Source organism: Pinus tabuliformis, chromosome 5_1, assembly GCF_031772625.1.
Source record: "Pinus tabuliformis cultivar Carrire ecotype Pingquan chromosome 5_1, CPIR1, whole genome shotgun sequence".
NCBI lineage: Eukaryota > Viridiplantae > Streptophyta > Pinopsida > Pinales > Pinaceae > Pinus > Pinus tabuliformis.
In genome coordinates this window covers 190,081,410-190,090,578 of record NC_142305.1, presented here as the reverse complement: position 1 = coordinate 190,090,578, position 9,169 = coordinate 190,081,410, and positions in this window count along the sequence as shown.

Genomic DNA, 9,169 nt, shown 5'->3' with positions numbered 1-9,169 from the left:
TGGAAAATTGTTGGTCACACTAAAGTTGTAGTCCTCAGATAGATCTTTCTAACGAGGTATTGTGTGCATAAAACGGATATCGTATGCCAAAGTTACGACCCCGGGAAGTTGATGTACCAATTTACCCAAACTTGGCCCATAATTTGGTGCTTCATCTCCTAGAGTTAGGTTTTTGGATGTGTATGGTTTTCCATTGTTTCTCAACAATAAATAGGCCTTCAAGCCTCAATATAACATAGCTCAGAGGCATGTAGCCACCAAATCTCTTCTTAGAGATAAGCTACCATTGCCTGAGCTAGTCTTATTTCCATTCTGTTTGTAAGCATATTTCAATATTTGATATTAATGAAATGAAGTGTTATTTCTAATTCATCGTAGTATTTATGGTTATATATGTAATTTTTTGCATTCCTGTTTAAATCTAGATAAGTGGTATCAGAGCGGTTTTCTCTTTCTTTGTTTTTCTTTGCATGTCCCCAACAAGGTTTGGATATAAGGAGTTAGGGCTCGACCTCGTTGAACCTTTGCAAGATCAACCTTGCAAACCTTAGCGACTGCCCATGAGGGAAGAAAAGAAAGACGAGGGGGCATGAGATCTGATCAAAATGTTGCTCGAGGAGGCCCTCGAGAAACAAAGGAATGCGATGATGGATAACTTTGCCCATATCCTTCAATGGTTTCCCACTGACGACGCATCCACATCCAACAATCACTATGGAGGCTCCACTCTGTTTAAGGTACAAGTAAACTTTGACATTCCCATATTTGAGGGCCAAATAGATGCATATGTCGTAGATAAATGGTTAAATATGCTAGAAGGATATTTTTCTGTTCATGATTTTTCTAGCTGAGAAAAGATTACTTTTTCACTTCTCAAAGCCACCCCCCACATCAAGGACTGGTGGGAAACCTACTGTGAGAAAAAGGATGAAAGTACAACCTCACTTTTTTTAGCCACACCTACTTGGAATTCATTCCTTTTTGCCATCAAGGAGCAGTACTACCTCGTCGGGAGCTATGAGGATAAATACATAAAATGGTCAACGCTATGGTAGGGAAGGGAACAAGATGTGTCAGAGTTTACCAATGTTTTTCATACCCTTTGGACAAAGTTGGGTATCAAGGATTCTGAGAAGCATTTGGTACTCAAGTACTGTGGCTGCCTATATAGGTACATTCAGGATGAGATGGAGTTCCTCGACATCTTCTCGCTTGGCATGACATACCGATACACCATCAAGATTGACTAGAATTTTAAATACAAGAAGTGAGACTTTCGATCTGTGAATCTGAAGCAAGGAAAAGGTGCCCCCAAATTGAAAAGCAAAGGACAAAGCCAAGGCAGGGTGGACCAAGGAAACCCGCCAAATCCGCAAGCAACGAAAAACATCGCGAAGCTGAAGAAGGACACGAGAAAGTGATGTGAGATCCATAAGAGCTCCACTCACAACACAAATGAGTGTCGGGCCAAGCAGTCACTGGTGGCTGAGTTGAAGGCTTCAAAATCACATGCATGTTCCGACTTTGAGTCAGAATCCAAAAAGGGGAATGACAAAGGGAAGCAGATTATTGATACAGAGCCAATGCCACCATTGCCACCATGAAGATCCAGAAGGAGGAACCCGAAGGTCCAGGGGAGGAGGAGCACCTCTTCCACTCCTAGATGTGGGTAAAGGGTTGTACGTTATTGTTCATTGTCAATAGTGGGAACCAGAATAACCTCATCTCAGTAGAGGTTGTGAAGCGGTTGGGCTTACCGACCACAACACAACCAAATCTGTACACCATCGGGTGGCTTCACAAAGGATGGGATATTTGCGTGGGCCAACAGTGCCACCTTCCATACAGCATGAAGTGCTTCACGGATGAGGTATTATGCAATGTTTCTCCCCATGAAGTATTTGATGTAATATTAGGCCAACCATACTTGTGGAAGTGACATGTTGTGTATGAGTTAAGACCTCACGCTATTATTGTTACTTTGGGAAATAAATTGTAGATGATACTGGAGGTAGCACCGCCTACCACCATCTCTTTGGTTACTGCAAAACAATGTAGTAAGCTCATTTCCAAAACCAGGAATTTTTTTTCTTGATGATATGCCCTCAAGGAAAGAAGAAGAAGGTGGCCACAACCTCCAGACAGGGCCCCTCCACACGACAACAATAGATGAAGAAGGTCATGGAGGAGTAGGAGGACATCTTCACCTCCCCCACATGGGTGCCTCTGCACTGTCAGGTCAAGCACTCCATTGATATGACCCCAAGTGCATCATTTCCCAATGGACCAATCTATCGGGGATTCGTTCTAGAGAACAATGAAGTTAAGAGGTAGATTCAGGAGCTGCTGCAAAAAGGTCACATCTCGCCAAGTTTATTGCCCTATGGGAGCCCAATCATGTTGGTACAGTAGAAGGCTAGGACTTGGAGACTCTGTATTGACTATTGGGAATTGAATAAGATCACTGTCCAGAAAAGGTACCTGATCCCATGAATTGATGACCTTCTGGACCAACTCAAGGGGGAAAAATATTTCAGTAAGATCGACTTGAAGTCCAGATATCACAAGGTACTAATCGAACCCTACGATGTGTGGAAGACTGCCTTCAAATCCAAGGATGACCTTTTCGAATGCGTGGTTATGCCTTTCGTGTAGAACTTCTCACTATAGATTAATCTGATTATGCAATGTACTAAAGCAAAATACTTAATCTACTTCTACAATAAAACTTGCGGAAGCTTAATCAATTTGAGAAAGATCAAACAAAACACATATAACAGAGAAGAAGAAACAATCACAGATGAAACATAGAAGAATACTCTGGGGAAAGCCTGAGCTAAAACCCCACTATCTGTATTATCATACAAGTTGAAATATCTCATGATTACACAAAGCTTTAGCTCTCACAACTATCCAGCTCTCAATACAATCCCTCACTACTGCTCATAGATAGAATAGATAACGCATATGCCTTCTCCTTTGTCCTCCAAGCCTCTTATTTCCTTGCACTATTCCTATGGGATGATTCACTTTCAACCAAGTGGAAAAATACTCTTACACACTGTAAAACTGCGCAATCCTCAAGGAATGAATTCCTTCTGCATGCAAGATATTTTCTCATAGGAAAATTCTTGCAACTGATAGCACACTATCCCTGCCTTTAATCTCAACTGGGCCTTTGTTTGAACTAACATGCATGGGTTATTTATGAGAGAATATTTAGTTATCTGGAGTACACTAGTTTCATGCATGCATGCATTAACTGACTGAGCTCACAATTAGTTCCTCCAACTGTTTGGAACTAATTTAATTGGAATTAACTTAGTTAACTGAGCTAACTAATTACAACTCATCCTTATCTTATTAATTAAGGGATAACTTCCTCAATCAAAGGGATAACTGTTGCATGACTTCAAAAAGACTTTGTGTTTGAATTTCTCCAACTAATTAACTCAAGATGAATTAATTAATTATTTTTCAAATAGTTGGTGAGACTAAATTCGAATTTTAATTCTCAATTTTAATTCAAGGAAAAATTAAAATTGGAATATCCTTAAATTCTATCTTTAGCAATGCTATTTTTAGCATTTCTTGTTGCTATTTTCAACACTCCCTCTCAACAATAGAGGGATTATCTACCACCCCAATCCTGTCTCTATGGAACTCGAATTTAGACTTTGACAATGCCTTAGTCAAAATGTCAGCATTCTGCTTCTCGATCAAAATATACTGTAACAACATGATCCTCTTTGCCACACAGTCTCTGAGATGATGATATCGAATGTTGATGTGCTTGGACTTGTCATGAAATACTGGATTCTCAGAGAGTTTGATACAAATCTGATTATCACAATAGATCATCGTTGGATCCATCCTATGATCAAACAAGCCAACTAGAATTTTCCACATTCATATGGCCTGACATGCCACCTAAATTGCAGCCATCTATTCAGCCTCTACTAAGTTGAGTGCAACTGACCTCTGCTTCTTGCTATACCAAGAAACTGCAGTTGAACCAAGGTTGAAAATTCCTCGTAATTTTCTCTTCCGATCTGATGGACTCCCTGCCCAATCTGCATCTATGAAGCCCTGTGGCCTCACTCCCTCTGACCATATGTACCATAATCGATATGGAGATGTGCCTCTGAGGTATCTCAAAACATGCTTCACTGCCTTCCAAAACATCTTGGTAGGATAAACCATAGCTTGACTCTGCTGGTTCACCGCATAGAACAAATCTAGTTGTGTGTTCACTAAGTACATCAGTGAACCCACAAGCTGCCTGTACGTAGTAGCTTCTACTACTTCTCCTGAAGCAGCATCCTCCTTCCTCCAGTTACCTGATAGAGGATTCTACATGGGCTTGCACTTCTCCATGTGGAATCTCCTGAGTGTCTCATTGGTATACCTGCCTTGAGACACAAACACTTCCCCATCCTTCTTCCACACTTCCATGCTTATAAAGTAGTGCATGAGACCCATTTATTTCATCTCGAACTCTCTTGCAAGGTCCTCCTTGAAAGACATGATCAATTGATCATCACCTATCAATATCAGATCATCAACATAAAAAACAATGATCAACTGCTTACCTTCCACCATGATGTGGTACAAGTTCACATTCGCTTCACTCTTTGTGAAGCCCAACCTAGTGAAGTAGTTGTCGATCTTGGTGTACCAAGCACAAGGTGCTTGCTTCAGCCTATACAAAGCTCTCTTGAGTCAGCACACATGTGACTCACGATCGAAGGTCTCAAAACCTTTTGGCTGCTCTATGTACACCTCTTCATCAATCTTGCCATTGAGCAATGCAGTCTTCACATCCATCTGATGGATATTACAACCCATTTGTGCTGATAGTGCCAACATCGATCTGATAGATGAGTACCTTGCTACAAGAGAAAAAGTCGCATCATAGTCGATCCCCTCGACCTGTGAGAAACCATAGGAAACAAACCTTGCCTTATGTTTCTCCACACTAACATCAACAACTTGTTTACCTTGTAAAGCCAATGGGAACTCACAACTAACTTGTTCTTCAGTCATGGAACCACATCCCAAACACTGTTCCAAAATATGGAGTCATACTCCTCCACCATAGAATCAACCCAAATTAGCTAGTGCATTTCTTCCTCAAAGGAAGATGGCTCGGTCTCAACACATTCCCCAACAAGGTCCATGTATCCAGTGTACCTATTAGGTGAACTCCTATATTTGCGCTGATAAGATGGTTCTCCCATATTCTCTCTCGAATTCGACAACAATCTGTCAGCTTCTCTCGTGCACTTCCATCAATCTCTTGAAGACTTTTCTTGAGTAGGTGTCTCCACTCCTGGAACCTCTGCATTCAGCTACACCACATCAGTCTGAGGCTCCTCCTCCTTAGGAACCAAAAGTTCCTCCATAACCTGTAGTTGGAGCTCCCTCTCAAGGGAAACTCGCATGGCCTTCTACTCATCAAACTTAAGATCTCTGCGAACCACTATCTTCTGACTGGTAGGTAAATACACCCGATAGTTGTGGGGTGTATCAGTGTACCCCACAAGTATCCCCAAATCTGTTGTCAGCTCAAGTTTCTTCCAGGTATCCTTGGTCACATGGAAATAAACTGATGAGCCAAAGATCCTGAAGTGACCCACATCTGGTCTCTTCCCAGAGAAAGCTTCCTCTTCTGTCTTCATCCCAAGAATGCGATGTGGGCTTCTATTTTGCAAATAGACCACTCCGTTGCATGCCTTAGCCCACAAATGAAGTGGTAGGCCTTGGTCATGCAACATCACCCGATCTACCCCACAATCGTTCTGTTCTTCCTCTCATCCACCCCATTCTGTTGTGGGTTATGAGGTGTCGTCAACTCCCGTTTAATTCCTTCCACTACACAGAAGTCCTTAAACTCTTGAGAGACATACTCTCCATCATTGTCACTTCTCAAGGCCTTAATCTTCTTCCCTGATTCTTTCTCAACCAAAGCTTTGAAATCACAAAACTTTGAGAAGGTTTGATCCTTCTTCTACATGAAATATTTCTAGCATTTACGAGAAAAATCATCAATTAAAATCACATAATACCTTTTTTTCACAGTGGATGCTGTCGAGAATGGTCCACACACATCTATATGGACTCGCTCCGAGATTTCTTCAGCTCGACTGTCTTGATCATGAAAGGAAGACTTGGCGTACTTTCCCAAGGTAAAACCTTTGCATGTGTCCACTTGCTCAAGTTTACCTTTGGGAAGTCTGGTAGAAATCTACCGCATTATCTTCAAGGCCCCATGATGCAAGTGGCCGAATCTCCTATGCCATAACTCACCAATGTCTTGGCTTTGCACCAATTCTTCTTTCAAACTCAATGCAACACAATCATCTACCTCTAGCTTGTAGAGATTCTTCACTCGAATCCAAATCCTCTTGGTCTGACCCGTGGCTATGTGTCTCAGGAACTCCTTTACTTTACTGAAGACTACATCATAGCCTTTGCCTTCCAACATTGTGACTAATACCAATTTCTTCTTAAGTCCAGGCACATACTTTACATCAGTCATGATGAGAGGAGCTCCATGATCCCTTTGAAAAAAACCGTACCTTCACCTGAAACAAGGTACTTTCCATCATCGCCCATCTTTGTGTGCATCTTGAGGTCTTTCTCCTCCAAGGTACTGAATAAAATTTATCACCAGTCATGTGGAATGAGGCTCCACTGTCCAGATACCAAACACAACCCATGCATTGAGGGTAAAATCCAATTCGAACTGAGAGGCTAGTGCCTCACCTTCTGATCCTTCGAGGATCCCTTCTTGGATTTCTTCAATGGACAATAGTTGCATAATGGCCCACCTCATGACAATTAAAGCATCTCACTTCAGATTTTTCAATCTTCTTCCCTCCATGGGAAGAACTCATTTTGGAATGGGAAGCCTTCCCTTTCCCTTTCCTTGCCTTACTTGCCAAGGCTAGATTTTCTTCATCATCATGCTTAGATGAAGAACCATCTCCGGTGCTCCTCCTAATCTCCTCCTGCATCAGATCTGACCACAATCGTTCCCATCTCTCTTCCATTCACTGAGTCCTAGTAGCTATGGCAGCTCTTAGGAAGAACGAGGAGAGAAAGACTCACCATATCATCATCAGTTGTCGTTATTCCTACACTGCCAAGCTCATCTCTGCAGGTGGTGAGCTTGTTCAGATATGTAGAAATAGTGTCGCCCTTTTAACACTTGAGTTTTTGAAGCTTTTCCTTGAGCGCCAGCTTCCTTTGGTCACTGCTATTTTGATATAGGTCCTTCAATGTATTCCACATTGAAAATGGAGTGTCCTTGCCATGGAGAATTGAGAAAATATGGTCTCGAACTCCCTCCAGAAGAATCCTCCTCGCCTTCACCACACACTTCTTCCATTCAGCCAATTCTTTAGCATTAGCTTCTACTGGCTTGGGGATTTCTTGATCAATGAAATCCTTCAAACCATTGTATTCTAATACCACTTTCATGCAATCCTTCCATGCTATGTAATTCAAGCTGCCATCTAGGGCATCCTTGAGTCTCAAGCCATTGAACGCCATTGGTGAACTTTGAGGTGAGATAAGAATTTGATTTTGTACTTGCAATAAATAACTTCAAAACTTCGAATTTCCTTTCTCTGTATACTGTTCTCCACTTTGATCACCTTTGCTCTGATACCATGTAGAAATTCTCACTGTAGATTAATCTGATTATGCAATGTACTAAAGAAAAATACTTAATCTACTTCTACAATCAAACTTGCAGAAGCTTAATCGATTTGAGCAAGATCAAACAGAACACATATAACAGAGAAGAAGAAACAATCACACATGAAACATAGAAGAATACTCCGGGGAAATCCTAAGCTAAAAACCCCACTATATGTATTATCATACAAGTGGAAATATCTTAGGATTACACAAAGCTTTAGCTCTCACAACTATCCATCTCTTAGTACAATCCTTCACTGATACTCATAGACAGAATAAACAACACATATGCCTTCTCCTCTATCGTCCAAGCCTCCTATTTCCTTGCATTATTCCTTTGGGATGATTCACCTTTAACCAAGTGTAACACTCCTCTTACACACTGTAAAACTGCGCAATCCTCAAGGAATGAATTCCTTCTACATGCAAGAGATTTTCTCATAGGAAAATTCTTGCAACTGATAGTACACTATCCTTGCCTTTAATCTCAACTAGGCCTTTGTCTGAACTGACATGTATGAGTTATTTATAGGAGAATATTTAGTTATCTGGAGTACATTAGTTTCATGCATGCATTCATTAACTGATTGAGCTCACAATTAGTTCCTCCAACTGTTTGGAACTAATTTAACTAGACTTAACTCAGTTAACCAAGCTAACTAATTACAACTCAAATACAACTCATCCTTATCTCCTTAACTAAGGGATAAATTTTGCATGACTTCACAAAGACTTCATGTTTGAATTTCTCCAACTAATTAACTCAAGATGAATTAATTAATTATTTTTCAAATAGATGGTGAGACTAAATTTGAATTTTAACTCTCAATTTTAATTCAAGCACAAATTAAAATTGGAATATCCTAAAACGATATCTTTAGCAATGTTATTTTTATCATTTCTATTTTTAGCATTTCTTGTTGCTATTTTCAACATTTCGGGTTGACGAATGCTCCTACAACCTTCATGAAGCTAATGGATGACATATTATGGTCATTCACCAACTCATTCATAGTGGTATACTTTGATGACATCCTGATCTTTAGCTAGAGTTGGGAAGAGAACCTCCACCACATTCGACAGGTTCTCCAAATACTGTGGAAACACAAGTTGTGTGCCAATTTGGAGAAATTCACTTTTGGCATGACCCAGGTTCAGTATTTGGGATACAATATTGATGACCAGGGGGTGCATGTGGATCCAACCAAGATCCAAGGCATTCAGGATTGGCCATCCCCAACCACTAATAGAGCTCTGCAGATTTCTAGGTCTTGCCATTCTATCACAGGTTAGTGTTGGGATTCTCTCATATCACTTGGACCTTGAGTCAAGTCACCAAGAGAGGAGCGAAAGCTAAATTATTTTGGTCTAAATCTCAACAGAAGACATTTGCAGTGTTGAAACATCGCCTCTGCTCTACACCAGTACTCACTTTATTAGACTTGCAACAACCATTTGATAT